Raw genomic sequence first — 24,399 nt, 5'->3', positions numbered from 1 at the left:
TTTGTTTGTGGTAAGGATGTTTAACATGAGATATACCCTCTTAAAATTGTTTAAGTGACTAATAAAATATTGTTAACTATAGACACTACGTTGTACACGCACCCTACATGTGTCCATCATCAGATGAACAGATTTTTAAGAGTGGGTTGTACATACAATGGAATATTATTCAGCTTTTAAAAAAGAAAGAAATCCTGCAATTTCCAAAAAAAAAAATGCTGGTATTCTTACCACCACCTCCAGGGATTCTGATGAAATAAGTCTGAACAAAGTGCAATTAAATAAATATTTCACATCATTCTCAGTCAGTATCCCAAGTACCAAAGTCATGAAACACTGAGTTAATGGAATGTTTAGAAGAGCTAATCATTTTTATAGACAAGGAAAAGAAGAGTTCTATGTGGAAAGTAGGATACCAATTATAGTCCTTATTTTTAAAAATATAATTCATATTCAAAATTTTAAGAGATGTGTCCATGGTTATACAGACAGTAAATGGGGTAAATGAAATCAGGAACTAGATCTCTGGGCTTTAAATTCTATTCTCTTTCAAATATACCACCTTGACTGTCAATTTAAAATTACTTCTTACTATGGATCACATCAATGTACAATTAAATTCAAGTTGAAAACGACCAGAGAAGAATATTTTACCAATTAGTAATGGAGAAAGGCATGTAGCAAGGTAGAAAAAAATGAAAAGTCAGTTCTAATCAAGCCAACATCCATGGATCCATTCTCAAATTTCATAGCCGAGCAAGGCTGGCTGTCTTAGAGGGCACCTGAAAGAGGCTGAGATCTTTCTCCATAAGATGGGCAGAGAAACAATGCAGTGACTTAGCTGAAATTAATAACAAAGTCTTCCAGCCACAAAGGTTAGTACCATGCTGTGAAAAGCTACTTTCTTTTCCAAATATCATTTCACAGCATAGTTTGTGATCCTTAAATTTTATGTATTTTAATGAATGTTACAAACTATTATAGTTTCACATAATTTTTTATTCTGCTCATTTTCTTTATGGCTATCCTCAAGTCAAAAGGATTTAACAGGGATTTAAGAGAAAACAAACAAACCAAGATTTTTAATAAAACAGTTATAAATGAAATGCAATGTTGTTTTTTTATGTTTATTTATTTTTGAGAGACAGAAACAGAGTGTGAGTGGGGGAGGGGTAGAGAGAGAGGGGGACACAGAATCCCAAACAGGTTCCAGGCTCTGAGCTGTCAGCACAGAACCCTACGCGGGGCTCGAACTCAAGCTTTGAGATCATGACCTGAGCTGAAGTCAGATGCTTGACTGACTGAGCCTTCCAGGCACCCTGAAAATGCAATGTTTTAAACCCTATACTTCTTTACACCAAGTCAGGATGTCATGCTGAACACTCTCTTGCACCTGCGAGAGAGAGACTCTCAGCCAGAAGAGAATCTTAGGGTACATGTAGCCAAATGTCAAACAGAAGGGCCCGAACACTTCACCCTGGCAGGACTCTGTGTTTCCAGTCTCCCACAATGAACACTGCAACAGCATTGCCTCCAGGACGCATAAGAGCTAAAGAGGAAAAACCCTGCTCTAAACATTTCACACTGACCTTTTTCAATAAATTAAAATCTGCTTTTCTGTACACTGACTGTATTTCTAGTAAAGATTTCAAAAGGGCAGAGAATCAAAAATTTTCTTTCTCTTTCTCATATACCAGTAAAATGACTTTATTTATTTCTTTATTTTTTAAGTAGGCTCCATGGTTGAACTCACGATCCTGAGATTAAAAGTTGCATGTTCTACCAACTGAGCCAGCCAGGTGCCCCACCAATAAGATGATTTTAAAAGATTTAGATAATCAAACAAATTGATACTGAATACTTTAGTGTCAGGTACAAAGAATAAGCTCCAGAAATACTGTGGTTAAGATAAAAATATACAAGAGAAAAATGTTCAATAATTTTAAATGTCTAGATTTTGGTCATTTTCGTGATTCTTTCATGCTATTATTATATACTTGCTGGGACATTTAAAACATAAAGAGAGTGTATCATCCATTTCAAGAATAATCTGGCATAGAACAAAGAGGCAACAAACCACAGGTGATAAAGACAATTTAAACTGTGGAATTAAATGCATTCGTATACAATGAAATGGCAAACACCAATGCTTGAAATGAGGGCTCTGGGGAAGAAAAAAGTTTTAAGCAAATTCTGTCTTGAAAGCCCAATACAAAGTGAGCTGCTAATAAAAGGAGACCATGTGCTATTCAGCTTATATCCTTAGTACCTGGAACATAGTACCCAATGTTTGCTCAATATCTGTTATCTCTAAGGAGAAAAGCTAGGTTTTGTGTATCTAGAAATAGGAAAATCTCCTAAGTCCAACTTTGGCCGAGGTTGTAGATTGTAGGCTTTTGGAAACATCCTTCAAAAATATACTAACACATTTCCATATTTTCATAACTGATGTTCAAAACATTATAGTGAATCATACAGGATATCATGGACTTATGGTCCAAAATTAGAAATTTATCTCTTATTACATTAGAAGATGAAAGACAAAGGGAATCAGAAAGAACAAAGAAATTTAGTGTGAAGGAATGGAGAAAGAGAAGAAACAAAGAGAAATAAAAAGTTAAAAATCATGGACTACAAATAAAATATACATAAAATAAAATCTCATAAATTGTTAAGCAGGGACTTAAATAATAATATGATTTTATGAGTTAAACTTAAACCAATTTTTAAAACTGGCTTTATCTATGGTAGAGGTTGTTGGAATTATTGAAGGGCTTTCATTCATTTATTCTTAAAGCATCACTATCACTACTGTGTGTATTACTCCCAAATCACTGAAACCTGAACACTCCTCTGGATATCAGGACCAGGGTTTCAACCCTCAGATGCCTTCCCCAGAAAATCCTACCAGTGTTTTTTAAACTTAATATGGCTAAAGCTGACATGGTTACCACCTGCCGCACCAAACCTTCATTGTAATGGCATCATTAATATTTCAGGCATATAAGGCTACAGAATCAGGGTCAGCTTCACCTTTTCTTTTTTCTTCACATTCAATTAGTTCTGAAGCCCTACTACTTCTGTCTCTACAAACTTTCCCTTAGCTGCCCCCAACTCCCCACCCCCACTGCTTCCATGATCATATTATTCCTGCCCTTGTCCTTTTGGATCTGGACCTGACCGGTCCTGAGACATGCTCCAACTTTTCAACATTATACCCCTTTCCTTGCCATGCATCAGTATCAAGCACCTCACGTTTTCCCTACACATGCTATGCACGTTCATGCATCAATGCCTTTGCTTTCATTGTTCCTCTGCCTGAAATGTTCTTCCTGAACCAAACTTCTACTAATATCTGAAGTTCTTCCATGTTCTAAGAGTGTAATCTGTATTTTTCTGCTTTCTTAATCATTTTGATCTATGTTTCTCTTAAAGCATTTTTTCCACTCTGCTTTATAATATACTTGCTTTTTAATATACTTACCCCTGCCAATAAATTCTAAGTAGTTAAGGGAAATGATGGTGTTTTTTATGTTTAAATCCCTCAGAGAGCCTTGGAAAGTACTTGACTCATAGCAGGCATCCAAAAACCATTGATTCCTTACACTTTTAACACCAAAGTGGTTTAAAACTAAAGACAATAGGAAATATGGTTTCCAACAGAAAAGTAGATTTTTTTGGTGAAAGTAAAACAATGATTCTAAAAAATATAATTGTTCACACTGATATTTAAGTCTTAGAAACAAAAGTATCCTATCAAAGATATGAGATTTTATGTACTTATCTTAATTAATCATAATGACTGACATTTATGAAATGCTCTCTATGTGCCATGCACATAGATTCAATTATTTGATCCTTAAAACCATCCCATTCAACAAATGAGCAAACTCATTTAAGATGTGGACATACTAATAATTTTTCCAATGTCTTAAAGACTGTAATCAACAACAAAAGGGTCTGAAAAAAAAGAATATAGATGTAGAAGAATCACATCATATTTTATTGATTTTTTCCACCAAATTTCCTCCAAGTAATTGGTGTTGCTGTAGTTAAGAAACCCACCAATGATTTCCATTGCCAATTGTTCAACATATTTGTGCTGTTTTAAAATAAAAATTTCTGGGGCACCTGAGTGGCTCAGTTTGTTAAGCCTCCAACTTCGACTCAGGTCATGATCTTCCGGTACCTGGGTCTGAGCCCAATGGTGGGCTCTGTGCTGAGAGCTCAGAGCCTGGAGCCTGCTTTCAATTCTGTGAGTGCCTCTCTCTGCTCCTCCCCCACTCGTGTTCTGTCTCTCTCTGTCTCTCAAAATTAAACGTTAAAAATTTTTTTAATAATAAAAATAAATAATAAAAATTTCTAAATCATACACTACACTAAATGTATATTCAACAAATACTACTGCACAGGCCATTTCAAGGTAAAAGTAAGTTTCAAATTTTACAAAACATTATGATAATACAGATGCTTAAGGAAATGTTTGATTCTGAATATAATTTCTACTCTTAGATGAATTTCCTGGAGGTCAAAACATAATTTTGGGGGGTCATTTATTTGCATTTTTACCACTGCTTCTTCAGAGTTAAATGCTAGTGCTTGGCTAAAAGGACCCCAAGCATTAAAGTAAAATAAGAATAATGTGAAATGATTCCTTATCTTCTAAAAGCAATGCTCACCACTAGCCCACATATAATTCTACATAAGTTCCGTATTTGACTCAAGGCAAACATCCGTAGCAGAACATTAGACATGGCATTTTTCAAAGAAAGCCCAGGGAGTTTCAACTCTTCCATCAGGCACTAATGGAGGCACGAGTTGTGCCCCAGATTTTCAGTGAAGGGAAATGGAATGAAGAGACAGAGGTTTAATCCAGTCCTGCAATACGATGGCTTCAGCATAACTTAATATTCAATCCCTGTGAGAGAAGCGAGGGGATGAAACTATACACATTTGCACAAGATTGTGATCCTGACGTGACTCCCATCAAGTGTGAACCTCCAACAGCCTGTCATCTTCCAGGGACATGACTCAGTTAAACAATGCGACTGAAGAGGATCATAGTATCACCGTGTCCAGATACTCCTTCATTCTCAGCTTTCTACAAATTCCCATCTTTTTTCTTCATTGCTCATGATTCCACCAACAAAAATAGTTCCTTATAGGAAAGGAGAATTTTTTTCTAGAATGAAAATGGCTGAACTTCACAAACATATAACAACCAGATGTATTTACCTGAGCTTCACTTTAGGTTTTTATTGCACACCTTAGTAACAGAATCATGTATCAACAAACTATGTGTTTCCTTGGTGTGTAGCATTGCCTTTTTTAGTAGGAGTCCAAGAATGTCTGGGAAGCAGCCCGCCAGAATCGTCCTAATAATTGTACATGTTTTACCAGTTACCAAATTCTTTCACACATACTTAGCTTTAGCTTTTAACAACCCTGTGAGGAACAAGGCAACGTTACCATCACTTTATTTTAAGGAGATGCAGAAATTGAAGCTTAAGACATTGTTTCCTTAGGTCTCAGGGATGGTGAGTGTGAAGACACAGGACTAGAACCCACATCTCATTTGTCAAGATTCAAGGATGGTTCTATAAGTCACACAAACAAGCATGAACTAAAGAGAGAGCAGGACGTGTTTACCAAAATGGCAGGCTTAAGTCAGGGAAATATTAAAAAGCACAGAGCTCAAAAGCAAGGCATGGTCTGGTCAGCATTGGATGATCATATATTTTAAAGTATTTTGAGAGTAAGAGGGATATTGCAATATTATGATTATTGTTTATAAGAAATATGTATTTGGTCTTTGTCCCCATTTCATACACAAAGTTCCTAAAACCCTTGGAATTTCCTCTGATGAAGAGTAATAAAGGTGTCTTTTGTTATGTTAATGAGGTGACTTTGGGAAAGCACTTAAAGATGGGGGCTAGTTGCCAGTGGGGCCAACCACGTGATCAGAAGGTTGGAACTTTCACTCACACCTCCCAACCTCCAGGGAGGGAAGACAGTGGCTGGGGGTTGAATTAATCACCAACAGCCACTGAATTAATCAATCTTGCCTATGTAGTAAAGTCTCCATAAAAACCCAAAAGGATGGAGTTTGGAGAGCTTCTGGGTTGGCGAAGATGGGGACGTGTGGGGCAAGTGGCGTGCCTGGAGAGGGTAGAAGTTTGGGCCCCTTCCCACATGCCTTACAAGATGCATCTCCTCCATCTTGCTGTTCCTGAGTTATATCCTTTTATAATAGACTGATGATCTAGTAAGTAAAAAGTTTCTCTGAGTTCTCTGAGCCACGCTGACAAATTAATCAAATCTGAGGAGGCATTTGTGGGAACCTGATTCATAGTCAGTTGGTCAGAAGCACAAGTGACAATTTGCATTTGTGACTGGTGTTTAAGGGGTGAGGCAGTCTTCAACCTGTGGGATCTGATGCCATCTCTGGGTAGGTAGTGTCAGAATCGAGTTGAATTGTAGGGCATCCAATTGGTGTCAGAGCATTGCTTGAATGTGTGTGGAAGCCCCCACTCTACACTTTGGAAATTGAGTACAGGAACTCAAAAAAGGTATGTTAATAATATGCCAAGACAAAAGGTGCTTACCAGGAAATGGGAAACAAATCACTCCAAGCTACAAGATTACTGTGAGTGAACTCTCACAGATAAGTTAGGGTATTTGAGGACAAAATTTCCAAAATGGGAACCCAAAACTGTTCGTTATAACTTAAAGTTGATGGAGGTCAGTAAGGAACAAATAGTGAGAGGAGGAAAGAGCAGACAGCCAAAAAGAACTGAACACTGTTTCTGGAGACAGGTAGTAAATGGAGATGCAGAGTATTATAATAAAAACGATTACAATAACATAAATGTCTGCCATTTATTGAGTTTCTGCTAATGCCTCAAAAACCCTGAAACTTACCCATTCCCACTCTTATTTTACACAGGAGATAACTAAAGTTCATAAGGGTTAGGTTATCTACATTCCCTGAGCTAGTAAAAAGCACAAAGTGGATCTGAACCCAGATCAGTCTGAATCTTACAAAATATTTTAACTATGGGGTAAAAAGACCAATACAAAACAAGTTATTATTATTTGTGGTCTAAAAACCAGGACAGGAACTCAAGAGGCAGCCTGACTGTCAGAGCCAAGAACAAATGAAAGAAAAGGGCTACTAGCCAAGGTCAAACTAGGTCATCTGGAGGCGAGACAGAGTCCGAGACAGGGTCCTATACGTAAAAAAGATGAGTTTGTCGATTTCAATAGGCGAGGTGCTATAGAGCAAAACTCCACTACAGTTTTCAGCTTCATCTCCTGCATCTTTCCTCATCTTAAGGCTTTGATACAACCCATTAACATAGGAGACCTAGTACTGAGAAAAGGGCATTTGAATCCTTGACTCAATATGATACTGCTTCTCCAAGGTGTGAGGTCAAGTGAAGGAAGGAAGGTTCATCTAGAAACGAATGTGAGTATGTAGTGATCTTTGGGGGCAGAAAGATGAATAAAATAAGTTGAGTATGGAAGGAGGTTCCTGTCCATAGTAATATATCTGAGCCAAATAAATAAAATACCATGAGAATTTGGGTTAGATTAACAGTGTGATTAGAACCCAGAGTTTTGCCCAGATTGGAGTCTTTAGAGTAGGACTATGTATAGAGTGGATTCTGTTGATCCCTGCTCTTTTTAAAAAAATTTTTTTTTTACATTTTATTTATTTTTGATAGACAGAGCACAAGTGGGGGAGGGGCAGAGAGAGACAGAGACACAGAATCCGTAGCAGGCTCCAGGCTCCGAGCTGTCAGCACAGAGCCCAATGCGGGGCTCGAACCCACAAACTGCAAGATCATGACCCGAGCCGAAGTCGATGCTTAACCAACTGAGCCACCCAGGTGCCCCTGTTGATCCCTGCTCTCAAGTAAAGGGGCACTGAAGTCCAAATCCTTGTCCCAGGATTTGCAGGGCCATGACAAGCATATCTACAGTAAAGGATTAAAATGGACAGCAGGCAAGTCATAATGAGCAGGATTGGGAAATGTGTCCAAAGGTCATCAGATGCAAAGGGGGTACTTTTGAGACACATGTAAATAGACAATGAGCAATTGATGTCATAAACCGGTCTGCTTACCAACCCTAAACTCTCTCAGTTTTTAGTAACGCTTAGTGCACACTTGAAGAGACCATGAGTGTACCATTTAGTAGACATTGTGTTACAGGAAGAGGTATGATCAGAGGAACACCAGCAGGAAAGACCTTGATATCAAGGATGTAATCTCCCATGGCAGATACCCCAGAGCTCCTTAAGATCCTGCTATGGTGGGTGAAGCCTTGGTAATTTCAGTTGGGGATACACTTTCTTGACAGAAGCCTTGAGCGGCACTAATTCTTCCCAAGAACGACGGTATTTGCACATTCTTGGGTAAGGCTGGTCACAGGGAGTATGAAGTGTTTTGTTAACTTCTTACCTCTACATCCACATCTCCTTGATAGTTTGTGGCTCCTCTCTGTGGCCTTATACCTTGTGCCTCATGTCCTCCCCAGAACGGCCCTTCTGGAGCCTGCAGAGGACCAGAATAAAGGAGCATTTTTAATTCCTGAAGTGATATTTTTGATGTTAATATTTGTAATATGTCCCACCGATTAGGAGATGCTAACGTTAACAAAACCTTGTTATTCCTTTGCAATTGGCAGTAATTGATAGTGACAAGTGTCATGACTTGCATGAATGGGCTGGACAATAAACAGCCATATTTTGATCGAGGTAGTAATTACTGTTTCTTCATTAATTCATCAACCACATGGGTCTTTGAAGTGTCCCTGTCTAGTGATGCCATCTCATGTCACTCTCGGTGGGGAAGAAAATCCTGATTGATTTTCTCTCACAGTCACTCAGAATTGTTTCACTCTCTCACGGTCAATCAGAATCAATTTTAATGTAAGCTCCTAAACTTTATACAGTGAAGGGTGGTAAGGAAAGAGAAGTAAAACAAAAAGGATGTTTTCAGATACTGTTGTTGTTGTTGTTTTTATGACATGTCATTTTCCCCTTGGGTTGCTATAGTCCCAGCACCCTTTATCAACGGTTCTATCAGGGTATTCAAAGCAATGTCTCAATCCTATAGAGTATCCTTAAATTTACCTATCTTATCCACGACTATAAAGCCAAGTGAGTATATATGTACAGGGGTGCATGTATAGGATTTTATACACAGACTTTTCTTGATTAATGGTGGGGCTACATTCAGATAAACCCTCATTAGCCTGTAGTTGGACAAAAAGTCATCTAACACAAAGTCTATTTTATAATAGTGTTGAATATTTCCTATAATTTACTGAATACTGTATTGAAAGTGAAAAGCAGAATGGCTGTATGGCTACAGAATGTATGGGCTATAAGTGGATCATAGCTTACTCTCATGGCTGTGTGGCTGATTGGGAGCTGTGGCTTGATGCCACTGCCCAGCATCACAACACAGCATCATACTGCATATTGCTAGCCAGGAAAAAGACCAAAATCAAAAACTGGAAGAATGGTTTCAGCGGAATTCGTATCACTTTTGCACCATCATAAAGTCAAAAAATCGTTAAGTTGAGACACTGTAAGTTGGGGACCATCTGCATATGTAGATGTACACATCGATATGTGTATTTTATACACCCCATGTATCAGGGGAATTATTTAAAATTTAGACTACTTCTAGTTCATCTAAAAGGAGCAGCATCCAAGAACATTTGTCAAGTTTGGTAATGAGTATGAAAGTGAAATTTAAAGACACCAAAAGAAAATCAAATTTTAGTTCACAGTAGAGTCAGATGCCAAGAGAGGAGATGTGGAGGGGAGGCTTACAAAAGGAAAATGATGGAGCTGACATGGCTAAAGAAACTAACAGAAGAGGGTTAAAGTGACTGGCACTGGAATAGAATTCTAAGGAAAGACAAGACAGTTATCAGAAATGCCCCGTGTGGATGTCATGCCCTCACCCCAAGCTGCATATCAAAATATTTCTTCCGACATGTGTAAGACCCTCCCGGTGAAGAGTTCTAACAAATGAACTTTTAAGACAAATATGTAAGAAAAACAATCACAGATATAAATACACTTTCATTAACAGGAAAATGCAAATGTGATGTTGTGATTGTTAGTTTTATGTGTTTATTGAGTAGGCTAAGGGACGCCTATATAGTTGATCAACATTATTTCTGGGCATGTCTGTGAGGGTGTTTCCAAAAGAGATCAGCATTAGAATCCATTGACTGAGTAAAGAAGATCACTCTCACCAGGGCAGGTGGACATCATCCAACCCCTTGTGGCCCTGAATAGAACACAAGGGTGTAGGAAGGGTGAAGCTGCTGTTTGCTTGAGCGGGACATCACCTTTCCTGCCCTAGGACATCACTGAATTACACAACTGGCTTTCCTGTTTCTCCAGCTCGCAGATGGCAGATTATGGAACTCCTCAGCTTCCATAACTGCATGATGCAATTCCTATAATCTCTCCCCCACCCATAAATGCATACACACATTCATCTGTATACATTATAGATATGTCACAACTATATCTGTATCTGTATATACATTTATATTTGTGTATAACTATTCTGTGTAGGTTCCTATTGGTTGTTTCTCTAGCGAAACTTGGCTAATACAGATGTGCTACACTTAGTGATATTGGTAATAATCCATTTATTCCACTATATATAGACACTACCTCTTTTTTATCCATTTATCTATAGATGGACACATGGGTTGCTTCCATATCTTGGCTCTTATAAATAATGCTGCAATAAACATAGGGGTGCATATATCTTCTCAAATTAGTGCTTCCATTTTCTTTGTGTATACCCAGTAGTGGTATCATATGGTAATTCTATTTTTAATTTTTTGATTAATCTCCATACTGTTTTCCATAGTGGCTTGCACCAGTTTGCATCCCAGAACTAATGTTTCTAAGCACTATGTCACACTATTTCTACTAAACTGCATTGTGCATGATGCAGTCCCCTATACTTGAGACTATCTGCATCTATTCACCCGAATTATAGAACTTCCTGGCAAAATAAAGGCTACTACCCTTTGAACTTTGGCTAAGTTTCCTTAGTATGCAGTGTAAGGAAATCTTGGTAATACTTCATAGACATCTATCAAACTACTGAGCTTTACTTTATTTGTTTTAGAAATTGGAAACAATTCTTTTAGTGCCTATTATTTAGAGCCTCTGTGAAAAATACCATCCCCTCCAACCCACTCAAAATATACATTCCAAATCATAGTATTTAGTCTTTAGCTAGGCATATGCAGGAATACACAAGTGTATATCTAAATTAATTACAGTTAAGAATTTGATAAAATGTCGAGCCCTGTATGCTTGAAGTAATAACAAAATAACCCCTCAAAATCATGGTTTCAGAGGTACGTAAGTTAAAGCTAAATACATCGTCACTATTTGTGAATATCAAAATTAATTCCATTGTGGTGTTCTATTTCTGAAATCACAGAACCATCCTCTGAGAATATGACAGCAAAATAATAGATTTTATATCCACAATTGATTCATCTTGCCATATCAGTGGATAAAAGTGAAGGAGATCTATGTGGCATTTATTATAACCATCAATCATTGAGATTATTGCTAGCTTTCCCATATTTAACCATTGTCACTTTTCTTCTATTTCCATGGTTCTCTAACTTGAATGTCAAAATATTAACCTACAGATTCCCAGGCACAACCCCCAAATATTCTGATTGTAGGTCTGGCATGAAGCTTTGATAAATAGCCGAGATAATTCTTAAAATAGCCGAAATGATTCTCATACAGCTTATCTCTACCTCACACTTGAAAAGATAGTGCCTCATTTAAATATTGTAATAATCTGTCCCTTATTTTGTTTTTGGTAAATGAAAAATAAGCTTTTTATTTACAAAGATTATTCAACAAATATTTAATGAAAAACTGACAATATAGAAAAATAAAAGAAAAAGAGACAATAATTGTTACCTATTATCTGTTAACTCCTTGGTAAATACGTTTCTGGAGCTTTCTTCTATTAATATATGATATGATTATTTATGTATTCTACATTTATAGTATATTCTATATTCTACTATTTGTGTATTCTTTTGGGTTGTTTCCAGTTTCACATGTCAACATTTGGTTTCCTTTATTTTTAATTTTGTCTTTGTTTATTAAATTCCTATGGAATCCTGTTGATCCGTTTCAAGTTCATTATCTCTTCCTTTGGTGTACACCACTAGAGCTTATATAGAAGTTGTTGCAGATAATGTTCTATAGTCACCCCTTGATTTGTTGTTAATTATGTTGTTCAAATCAGAAAATTTAAACGTCAGATTTCTTTACTGGTTTTTTCTTTGTCTTTTCAATCACTGAGAAATTCATGCTAACCTACCCTATTCTGATTTAGATTTGTCAATTTTGTATTTTTGTCCATTGTGTTTTCTATATCTTGAGACTACTGTAATTAGGTGCTGACAAATTCTAAATTGTGATGACTCACTGAAATGAAATTCGATCATTACTGACTCTCTTCATCTCTGATAATGCTTTCTGGTTTTAATTCTATTTTGTCTATGAATCTAGATAAATCAGCTTTATTTTAGTTAGTTTAGTTTGTACAGCTATCTTTTCCATTCTTTTAACTTAAATGTTTCTCTGTCCTAACAGTTTATATGTGTCTCTTCCAAATAACATTTTATTTATTTTTTAATGTTTTCTTTCAATATTTATTCATTTTTAAGAGAAAGAGAGACGCAGAGTGTGAGTGGGGAGGGGCATAAAGAGAGGGAGACACAGAATCCGAAGCAGGCTCCAGGCTCTGAGCTGTCAGCACAGAGCCCGATGCGGGGCTTGAACTCATCAGCTCGTGAGTTCGTGACCTGAGCCAGTCAGGTGCCCCTCCAAATAATATTTTAGCTGAATCAAATGAAATTGCAATGCCTATGGTCTGAAAATTATCAACCATTAGCAATTTCATATGATTTAATCTCATGTTTGTATTTTTTTTTTTTTTTTACTATACAATTAGGCAATATTTGTCTTTTAACTGGAGCACTCAATCCTCTTTCTTTTAATATAGAGTACATCATGTGGCTTTTAGTCTGCCAACCTATTTTGTGCTTTCCATTTATCACACTTTTCTATTTCCTCTGCTCTTCTTTTAAATACATTTTTAATATTTTAAATTTTTTCTCTTTTTGGAAGTTATATATGCAATTCACCTGCTTTTAATTCATAGTCTATGAATTCCTACATGTATTCCTAATTTATAAAGTTTAATGTTAATCAATATGTTGGCCCTATTCTTGGACAAATTCTTAACAACAGTTTCTTTGTACTCCCTTCTCAACTAATTGTTATTTTTTTATTTATTTTAGTTCTTTTTTAAGAAACTTCAGGTCATCATTATTTTTACATACAGTTAATATTCATTTATATATGTCAACATATTTACCATCACTGCTGTGTTCTTTCCTATTCTTAGATTTCTGACTTCCATCTGAGATAATTTTCCTTCTGCCCAAAGCAGATTTTTAAATTTCTCTTGAAATTGTCTGTTTGGTTGTTTGTTTTTCTTGCCTCCATTGTGGAAAATACTTTTCTCAGTATGGAACTCAAAGTTGGAAATTATTTTCTGCCAGTACAATGATATTTTTATTTCACTGTCGTTTGGCTTTCTTTATTACAAGCTATATTAGAAACTAGTTCCATAAATTCTTACCATTTTGTGAAGGTTTTCATATTTTGAAGGTGTTTAAAAAAATTTTTTGTCAGTTTCATAGATGTCCCTAGTGGGAGGGTTGTTCATAATTTTCATTACTGAAAATAGCAATTTGAGCCTTTAACTTTTTACTCTATTTAAATACCATTTAAACATTTATTCATGTGTTATTTACATGCAAAAAAATACCAAAGTTACCTGTAATATACTTTTTAGTGGCTGAATTCTACTGTATAGTAGATAAATTCTGGCTTATTTATTAATCTGTTTTAATTTTTTTGTCATAATTTTTTAATAAGTAATAAATACAGAACATCTTGTAGGTGAATCTGTAAGTTCATGCTTAATTATTTCCTTAGGATAAATTTCTAGAACTTAATTGGTTATGCCAAAGGATTTGTACCATTTTAAAGCTTTTGGTATATATTGTTCATATCCTCCTATTAATATTCCCAACAGTATGCAAATCTCCCCCCACACTTTCTGTAACACTGGATTTTATAAATGTGCTATATCTGCAGTAGTTTTTATAGTTTTAATAATTTAGGTCTTTCACATGAAGAGAATACATTCTGGAGAAATTAATAATTATGCTTTTTAAAAAAGAATGTAAATGTACATAAGAGTTTGCTTTAGGCCAAATTGTAAATTAGGAAATTCCATGAGGTTGCCCAAATTATTTCATGTGCTAGAATATTATCATACAGAATACTACTTGAAATAACAGGAAATTAAACAGATTAGAAAATACAAGGGCATCTGGGTGGTTCAGTTGTTCAAGAGTCCGACTCTTGATTTCAGCTTAGGTCATGATCTCACCAGTGTGAGACCGAGCCCTGCATCAGGGTCCAAGTTGGGCATGGGATCTGCTTGGGATTCTCTCTCCCTCTGTCTCTCTGTCTCTCTCTCTCCCTCTGTCCCTCCCCTATGTTCTCTCTCTTTCTCTCAGAAAGAAAGAAGGAAAGAAAGAAAGAAAGAAAGAAAGAAAGAAAGAAAGAAAGAAAGAAAGAAAGGAAGAGAAAATACAAGGAATTTGTAGTGTTGTTATAATGAAAATGAAATAATCCTTTTTCAAAGAGATTCTTTCTTCAAGTACCCTGCAATTTGTAAGCCTGTCTTCTTGAAGAAAATTCTTCATAATTTCTAATATTTATACAGCATTTACTGTATGCCAAGCATCTTGAAGGACTTTTCTTCCTTTATTACAAAGGAGTCTGTCTTACATATATAACCTGTTGCCATGCTCCATGTGATTGAGTACAGCATGCCCTAAACACAAACTCTAATCATGAGTAGCTCATTTTGAAAACATTAAGCAATCCAGGACATGGTTCGAGATGATGCCAATTATAATCCTGTTTCTTTTTTTAACACCTTGAAGTGCCCAGATACCTCTGACATTCTTAGTGCAAAAGGACTCACTTCTCTCCATGATCTAGTTCCCTCAACCACTTTTCTCCTCCCCACCAGAGAGCCTCTTCCAGCACGTCACATTTCCTTCTACCTGCACATCCCTCTGGGGGAATGCAGTTAGGGGCTCTATGATAGCTTTACTCAAGAGAATTGCACTCTTCTTTTTAGAGGGCAGGAGAGGGAGACACGATAAACTGGCAATACCTGTTCTTTCCCGAGGGGAGGGAGAAGGAAGGTTGTGAACTCCTACTCCCCCTCCAAAACACACACACTGACCACCACCACCACTTTTGCCCAGCCACCTTATACACCAAAGAAGAAACTTCTTATTAGGGCTTTTCAAGACCTTGAAATTTAATGATCATGTAAGTGTGTCTTTGTTTTAAGCAAGAAGAAATGTATAAAATATGCACTTACTCAAAATTAAATTAGCTATTATGTTTCACTTTATACAAGGGTACTTCACATATTTCTTTTACGTTGGTAGCTATTTTGGTACAACTGTAATGTAAGTCCAGATATAGAATAAATATACCCGTGATTTTAGAAACACTGGTAATAACATAACAAAGTTGAGTTGCAAGTCTAAAAATTAATTTATAAATATACGTATTTATACGTATTACATACAATTACATCATATATTTGACCAATATAAGTGGGACCCTGAAGAATTCTTATAGTTAAAGGATAATCTGGGAGAGGGGATAGGAAAAACAGAAAGGGAATTAAGAAATACAAAATTTCAGTTATAAAATAAATAAGTCACAGAGATGAAAAAAGATGCAGCATAGGGAATATTGTCAATAATATTGTAAAAATGTTATATGGTGACAAATGGTGACTACACTTACCATGGTGGGCACTGAGTAACGTATAGAATTATGAAACCAATATAGGGGCGCCTGGGTGGCTTAGTCGATTGGGCGACCAACTTCGTCCCAGATCATAGTCTCATAGTTTGTGGGTTTGAGCCCCACATCTGGCTCTGTGCTGACAGCTTGGAGCCTGGAGCCTGCTTCGGATTCTGTGTCTCCACCTCTCTCTGCCCCTCCCATGCTCATGCTCTGTTTCTCTCTGTCTCTCAGTAATAAATTAAACGTTAAAAATTTTTTTTAAATCAGTATGTTGTACAACTGAAGCTAATATAATATTGTATTGTAATTATACTTCAAGTAACAAAAAGATCATCTTCCCTTCTGGAATTAAACATTTTCCAAACACTGAAATTTCAGCACATATTTGAATATAGAACACCCTGATGCCTGTGGTTATAATTTAAATTTAGAGTCTTACTACAGTGGTACAGTAACATTTGAGCATTTTTTAATTATTATTTTTTTTAAAAATTTAATGTTTATTTATTTTCGAGAGAGAGCATGTGAGCAGGGGGGGAGCAGAGAGAGAAGAAGACGCAGAATCTGAAGCAGGTCCCAGGCACCAAGCTGTCAGCACAGAACCCAACGCAGGGCTCAAACTCATGGACTATGAGATCATGACCTGAGCTAAAGTTGGATGCTTAAGTGACTGAGCCACCCAAGTGCCCCATTAAAAAATTATTATTATTGCAGGGATGCCTGGCTGGCTCAGTTGATTAAGCGTCTGACTCTTGATTTTGGCTCAGGTCATGGGTTCGTGGGTTTGAGCCCCACGTCGGACTCTGTGTTGACAGCTTGGAGCCTGCTTGGGATTCTCTCTCACCCTCTCTCTCTGCCCCTCCCCTGCTCACATGTTTTCTCTCTCAAAATAAATACATAAATAAATATTGTTTTTAAATTTGTAATTATTATTATTGCAGGTTTTGGTGTATCTCCAAGTTCATCAAGTAGGGGTCCTCAGGTGACTATGCACAAACTGTGTATTTCCCTATGTTTAAAGTGCAGAGCTAGGATCCTTGATGAAATATTGAATAGGAAAAGCAGAAGTCTCCACTTTGGTGTTAATTCTAAAGAACTATTTTAATGAAGTAATGCACTTGTCAGGCATTAGGTCAAAATCTATTAAAAGAAAAGCAAATACTCATTTTCACCAGATATCAAAAATTATCAAGTTAAAATTTTCTTTTCATCCCCCACCCTAAAAGATGCAAATGGTTTTGAGGAAATATTTTTTTTAATGCCAGGTTTTTCTGTAAGACAATTTTCAGCTAGAATACTGATATATATAAAAGCTATCTACCCTGCAATGTCATTTCCCTCAAGTAGGAAAAAAAATGCTCCTTTTGGCAGTTTCATTAAGCACTTTATTAATCTCAGTTACTGAATTTATTTCTTACTGGCACTGACATTTTATTCCTTCTAACTCATTGAGGACAGGACTAGATCTTCTTTATCCCACTCTCTCCCAGAGCAGCGCGGAGTTTAACACATTTTTCACCTGCATTGAATTAGGAATTTTGGAATATCAAATATATTATTTACAAATTAATAAGTCATAAAAATATATTAATTGAACCATAGAACTAGAAATAAGACCTCAGAGAGTTAAATTATTAAAAGTCAATACCCTGTTAATGGCAAATATATATCTAAATCCCAAGCCTTCTAATGCTCTGTACAAGATTCTTTCTTTAACCAAAATTTCTTGAATATTTATTCAAATATTAATTAAAAATTAAAATTTACCATTTGAAATTTGCTTAAAAATTTTTTAAGTTATGGATACTCAATATAATTGCCGTATTTTCACTTATTAATAGTGGCATTTAAAAATAGTCTAGGGGTGCCTGGGTGGCTCAGTTGGTTCAGTGCCCGACCAGCTCAGGTCACAATCTTGCAGTTCATGGGTTTGAGCCCTGCATCAGGGTCTCTGCTGCCAATGCAGAGCCCACTTCAGATTCTGTCTCCCCCTCTCTTTGTCCCTTCTCTCTCTCTCTCTCTCAAAATAAATAAACATTAAAAAAAAGGAACAGTCTATATTGGGTTGTTTGGTACTTTTGCTTTACTTTTGTTGTTCTCATATATAAAAAAATAAGTTCCAGCGGGGCACCTGGGTGGCTCAGTCGGTTGACTGTCCGACTTCGGCTCAGGTCATGATCTCACAGTTTGTGAGTTCAAGCCCTGCGTCGGGCTTTGTGCTGACAGCGCAGAGCCTGGAGCCCACTTCAAGTTCTGTGTCTATCTGTCTTTCTGCCTCTCCCCTTCATGCCTTCTGTCTCTCTCTCTTTCAAAAATAAACATTTAAAGAAACTTTAAATAAGTTCCCCAAGTTTAATGTTTTAAAACATACTGTGTTGCTAATCTTATTACCAGAGAGTATAAATCAGATTTTATGCTGATGTTTCACAGTCAGAGAATCAAGTGAAGAACTCCAAGAAGAGCTAGTTCCACTTCGTCCACTCTGGTCTTCCTCATTCTATACAAAGAAGAATGTTTTCATGACTTCAAGATATTTCTCCTGTATCAGATTAAGATTTAAGATTAAGATTTAATCTGATTAAAGAATTAATCAACTTGTATTTGTAGAACACTTTATTGTATAGAAAGCACTTAGTGTTGTATAGAAAGCACTTAGTGTCTTGAATCATGTAGATGTTGAATGAATATTTATCGACTATGACCTGTGTGGAATCGTGTTTCCTTTATCTCATTGAATCTTCATGTCAACTTCATGAGGTAGGGATGTATATGTCCACTTTACAAATGAGCTTATATATGTCAGAGCTAAGATTTTAATTCAACTTACCCTATTCAAGTTTTCTTTCTGTCTAGTAACATTCAGAGATGCAAATTTCATAAGAACTATTTTGTGTAAATCACATCTTACCTTAAAATATTTATAGTATAGAGTTGTTGAGATTGTTTATTATCTGTTTCAGTCAGAGCCATGACACTGCACACATGATACATTCTAATAGGTGTTGAAGGAGGCTTAATAAAAGAACAGTGTACAAGAGTGTAAACAGGATGAAGAGAAGCCAACAGGTTCTAGGGTCTAGGGAGCTAGCCACAGTGGGTGGAGAGATATTGCCATCTCTTGCCTGAAGGGCAAAAGAGAAAAGATGGTGATTCCACTCTTTCAGCCACCATAATAAGCCAAGCAATGAGAAAAAAGTGGGGAATCCATCTAATTTCCCCTTGGGGAGCAGGATTGGGATCTGCCTTCAGTGCCTACTTAGTTAAAAAAAAAATTGAATTGGAGAAGTACAGCAGTACGGGGACTCTACTGGAGCAGTCTATACTTCTCAGATACAAACTCCTAGGAGGGTATCCATGCTCGAGTTGTCTTACTAATATTATGACCAGGAGGACCACAGCAACAAGAGAATATGAGAGGCACCCTTGAGTAGGAACCTGCGCAGAACTCTTTAAAAACTCATACTTGCATTCCATGTAAGAGAGCCAGCCTTCTGGAATGCAGGTATGAACATTTGGCCTTTCTCATATTTCTCTTCCCAGGCTCCAATGTAGGAGGAGAAAAGAAACCCAGAAAGGGATAGGACAGAATTAGAAAGGGAGAAGAAATGAAAGAACAGGACCCACAATGCAGTTTCCTTAGACTACTAAGCACAAAACATAAAGAGAAGAACTGGGTTAATTTGGCATGTTGCTGAGCTTATGTCATTCCAGAATGGAACTGATTTTTTAATATCTTGGAATGGATGAAAAGTTACAAAAACAACCTGAGATAATTTTAAGAGGACTAGAAAGGGTAATTTAACAGAGCATGGTTGAAAATAGCAATTGGAGAAAAAATATAATCATTCTATGCTTATACTTCACCAGGATAAAATTGTTTAATAAACCAGTTGACTCTGTAAGCAGTGACCACCGTGAAATATCTATTTGACAGTGGTACTGCAAAGAGTTAAGTGCAAATAATGTTCAGCCTTGTTAGCTTTACATTACCAATAAGCTTGGGTAAGAAAATTGACCATAAATCTTCAGGTTAGTAGGAAGTCATGTTTCACCATGTATTACAAAAATGTATTTAAACATGATCTACTGTTTGTCATCAAATGCATATAGACTCCTATTAAAACAAACAAACAAACAAAAACAAAAAACAAGGTTCATTTCTGTTTCACTTCCTCTGTGAATGACAAAGTCACAGAGCCAGGAGCCTAATTGTCAACTTCAACTTCCAACTTATTTTCATGTCCTTCTCCTATGTATTTTGAGTGAGCATAGAAATGAGGTTTTTTTTCCTGTTTTCCACAGGATTAAATTCTTTACTGTTTTCCACTTCCAGCCCTTTGAAAACCAAGCAAAGCAACAGAAACATATCCAGAAGCCTTGGTAACAAGTTACTAAGAACAATCCAACCCTTTTAAAATGATTCATCCCCCTAACATGTAGTCAATTCTTCCAGCTGGAAGTTGAGTTGAACTGCTTATCTTCAGCATCTGAGGATTAGAATTACCTGATTTTTTTGAACCATACAGCTTTCAGCAGCAAAATTCTAAGAATCAAGTCACTATTTATTTATTTAGAATCACTATTTATCTCCCCATATTAAGATTAGCATTAATCTCCTTGAAAACATTAATAATACAACGTCCACCCTCAAATTTTTCAATGACATATCAAAAAGGTTGTTAAAAAAAAAAAAAGAAAAAAAATGTCCCCTCCTCTGCCCCTAAATGAATGAATTTTCCCCTGAGCTTTCACGTGTCCACCTTTTTGGTTTCCTTGACTACAGTTGACCCAGTTGGTCACTGTTTCCCTGAAATCTTCCTTCTCCTCTGAAAACATGATATCCTCTTTCCTCAGCTATAGTTTCACTGTTTCCCATCTCCTCCTCTCTTCTTGACCCACCTGTGAGGCCAAAGCTTACTTTAATATTTTGTTCTCCTCTTTCTATGGATTCTTTATATTACCCATTCTTGCAGTTTTCAGCTATCACACTCATGTTGGTAATTCCTGAAGTTTACAATTTATGTCTTAACATTTCATCCTTTCCCATCATCTATGTCAGAGGGCATGTCTTAGGGAGTCTGTGACATCTGAAATGTAAATCAGCCTTAAACCCAGCCAACTGACCCTACTCCTTTAACTGGCACCCTGAATCTGCCCTTAGTCAATGCTGTCCTGCCCCCACTTCTCCTACATTTATAGCTTCCTTTTCCTTACCCTAGAAACCTCTCAAAAGCAGACCTTCATCTTACTAGGATATGCTAAGCCTCCAGCTTCTGAACCTGTCATTCTATGCTGCACACAGCTGCCAGCATTATGTCTTTCAAACACTTCTCTTATCATGCTAGTCTCTTAGAATCTCTTGTCTATGACATCTAAAGTCTTGAGTCTGGCATCTAAGGCCCTTCATCAATGGAATCCACAATTCTCATATTTTCTAGCCAAATACCTCATTACTCCTCAACATACCATTGCTTTAGCTTCATTAAGTAAACTCTGACTTCCCATATATATCTTAATCATCCCCTTTGTGTTTTTTTCACAACCTCAAATTCCCTCTTTTGTCCTTTTTACTGGCCCATGCTTATTACTTGCCATACTTACTATCTTTGGCCGTATAATTACTGAAGCATTGTCATTCCTGAGACTATAAAATTTCCTCTACTTCTCATCTAGTCTATTTTTTTTTTAATTTTCCTGGAGGGTCTCATGCTTATTAGCACTTTCTATACGTTGCTGACAATCACAATCTCATATCATTACACAAATAGTCAACCCGAATATAAACAAACTATGTATAATTTCAGATGAGAGGACTAACCCTTAAAATGCCTCATTTATCCATCAAATCAACAAACATTTATTTAGTATCTACTCACGGCAGCAACTATACCAGCAGCTAGGAATAAAAAGATATATTCAAAAAAAACTCAAATAAAAATGTGCTCAATAGTTTGAAAAGCTCCTCTTAAAAATTGTTTTCCCATCCATTAGCAAGCACTAGTCATTTTTAGAGTTTAGTTATCATTGGGTCATTTAAAAATATATGCACTTTATTTCTAGAAAGCATTTATATAATAGTTAAAATAATTCCTTCATTCAACAAATATTTATTGAGTATCTACCAGATGTAGAATGCATCAATTGAGTTAGTTCCTTAATGAGGGGGATTTTTTTTTTATCTTATTCTATCCTTTGTCAGAGGAAATACATTTTACATTTTAAAATATACTGACAAAATACATAAGAATGTAGAATACTTGCTTTTAGGAGCATTAAAAATTACTCTCCATATTTAATAATATCACGCTAAATGAAAACTCCAAACAACATCCTTATAATTACATCAATGATCTAAATATCAACTATTCTACCTTCAAAGGCAGACCAAAACTTTACCCACTCTTCATTGTGAAATTCTCTAGGAACATGCAAGTATGCTTTTCTTAACTTCTGAAAGAAAAAGATATTTTAAGCCAAAAACAGGAATGCCATATTTATCTTATACAGTTGAACTGTTTACATAATTAAACCAATTACGATTCCAACTAATTGTTATGGAAAGAAATCCTTTGGGTACTAAAATATGTTCTTAAAATAAAATTATCACAATTCCTCAGTGAATGCAAACTAATTTATATTTTGTACATATTAATTACCCTGTTAAACTTCTAGACTCTTTCCTTTATACTTTTTTAGTACAGGTCTGTTGGTTTCCCTTACATTATTCCCTTTATCAGCTCTGCTATGTAGTCATCCAGGAGTTCATAAACCTATGAACTCCACATTGACCCCAAAGGTTTCCATCATACATCCAAGTGTCAATGACCTGGATGTGTCCAGCTGCTGCCTGTTAGTGTGGTGTCTCATTTTTCTTACATAATATATATGATGAACAGGTTCTTTTTTTATCTCTTAATAGCTATGTATTAGAAAACTAAATAACAGCATTTGTGCGATCAGAACTGTTAGAAAGCAGTCTCGTACGGAAAACCTCTTCTCTGTTCCTGACCTTGTCTCTGAGATGGGTCTTTCTAAGGCTATCACTCTGACATGAGTAGCAAACCCTACAGTTGTTCCATAAACTATCTGTTTACAGGATATGTATTTCTAAAGTGTCAAGAAAGAATCCAGCTACCTGTCTGACATTGTGAACAAACCACAAAGTAAGGGCAATCCAGATTTTGTTTGGCCTGAAGCTTATACAATATTGGGAGAACTTCCACAAAGAAATACAGAAGTGCAAAGACAACATTAGGTACAAAAGTGGACATTTCACTCTGTCATCTCTGCACTGGGAGCAGCTCTCCTGCCACAGCCCCTCATCCTCTGAAAATGTCTGCCTGCCCAAAGTTAGTCTGCCCCCTCTTGGTCAGGAGCAGCTCTCAGCTGCTGAGCCAGTCACTGTCTGCAGTGTCGCCAAAACCACTGGAGACACTGACGGAGCCTTGGCAGCTTGGCAGTCCCACACCCCCGACCTCACGTATTCCCAGCCGCAGCTTCCGGACCAGCGCCATTTCAAGGGACAGGGCACAGCAGCCAAGTGCATTGGGGCTGGGGCTGCCACGGTAGGCGTGGCTGGCTCCAGGGCTGGGACAGGGACTGCATTTGGGAGCCCCTCATCATTGGTTATGCCAGGAGCCCCTCCCTGAACAGCTCTTCTCCTACACCATTCTGGGCTTTGCCCTCCCGGAGGCCATGGGACTCTTTTGCATGGTGGTGGCCTTTCTCGTCCTCTTCTCCATGTGACAGAGCTGTCTCTACTTCCCATAGGTCTTTTTCCAGTGTCTCCTCTGCCCTGTTTGCTCCTTTTCCTATATCTCCCCAGGCAGTCTGGGGAACGTGGCTGGCTCAGGATTTGACAGAGGGAAGACAAATAAATACTGTATCAATAATAAAAGAGAGTAAGCATTTAGTTAGAATGAGAAAATAAACCACCAAAAATTAATGCAGATCCAGGTCCTTTTCTTGTGAGAGCTCTTGGGCCATCTACCAGAGGTATCGACAGAGAAATGCTTCTTGATGGTAACCTGGCTTCTCCTCTCTATCTGAGACTCACAAAAACTCTCAGAAACTCTCAGCACACACCAGGTGAGGCACCCTGAAGTTTCGATTCATAAGCTACACAGTAAATTTGTTTCTGAATAGTTGAAACAAGCAAATGACCAAACAAAACCTTAATACTCTTTTAGATGGTTCCTTGGATCCTAGTCTCAGCCTTCTACTAAGCTTCTGGCCTTTTCTGGGTCTCCTATGATATGATCGTCATCTTTATTAAACAAGCCTATTTTATGCTACAGAACATGGTATCCAGGGACCGCTAGATTCACATCTCGACAAAGCTGTGACCACTCTCCGTCATCCCTCATTGCGCAGAGGAGATCAGCATGGTAACTGTG

General features: G+C 36.9%; 1 long non-coding RNA gene and 1 pseudogene across 1 annotated transcript in view; one reads left to right on the top strand and one right to left on the bottom strand.

The window, feature by feature from the left end:
- The window catches only part of LOC113604129 (uncharacterized), a 205,185-nt gene that overhangs the window by 105,904 nt on the left and 74,882 nt on the right, over positions 1-24,399 (bottom strand). The window contains exon 3 of the long non-coding RNA XR_003425970.2: positions 8,466-8,558. This is a non-coding gene — a long non-coding RNA (uncharacterized LOC113604129). The remainder of the gene's footprint in view (positions 1-8,465; positions 8,559-24,399) is intronic.
- LOC106970614 (ATP synthase F(0) complex subunit C2, mitochondrial-like) lies at positions 15,074-23,749 on the top strand (annotated as a pseudogene).

The sequence above is a fragment of the Acinonyx jubatus genome, chromosome A2, assembly GCF_027475565.1.
Source record: "Acinonyx jubatus isolate Ajub_Pintada_27869175 chromosome A2, VMU_Ajub_asm_v1.0, whole genome shotgun sequence".
Taxonomy (NCBI): domain Eukaryota; kingdom Metazoa; phylum Chordata; class Mammalia; order Carnivora; family Felidae; genus Acinonyx; species Acinonyx jubatus.
This window is presented reverse-complemented; position numbering and strand designations above follow the sequence as displayed.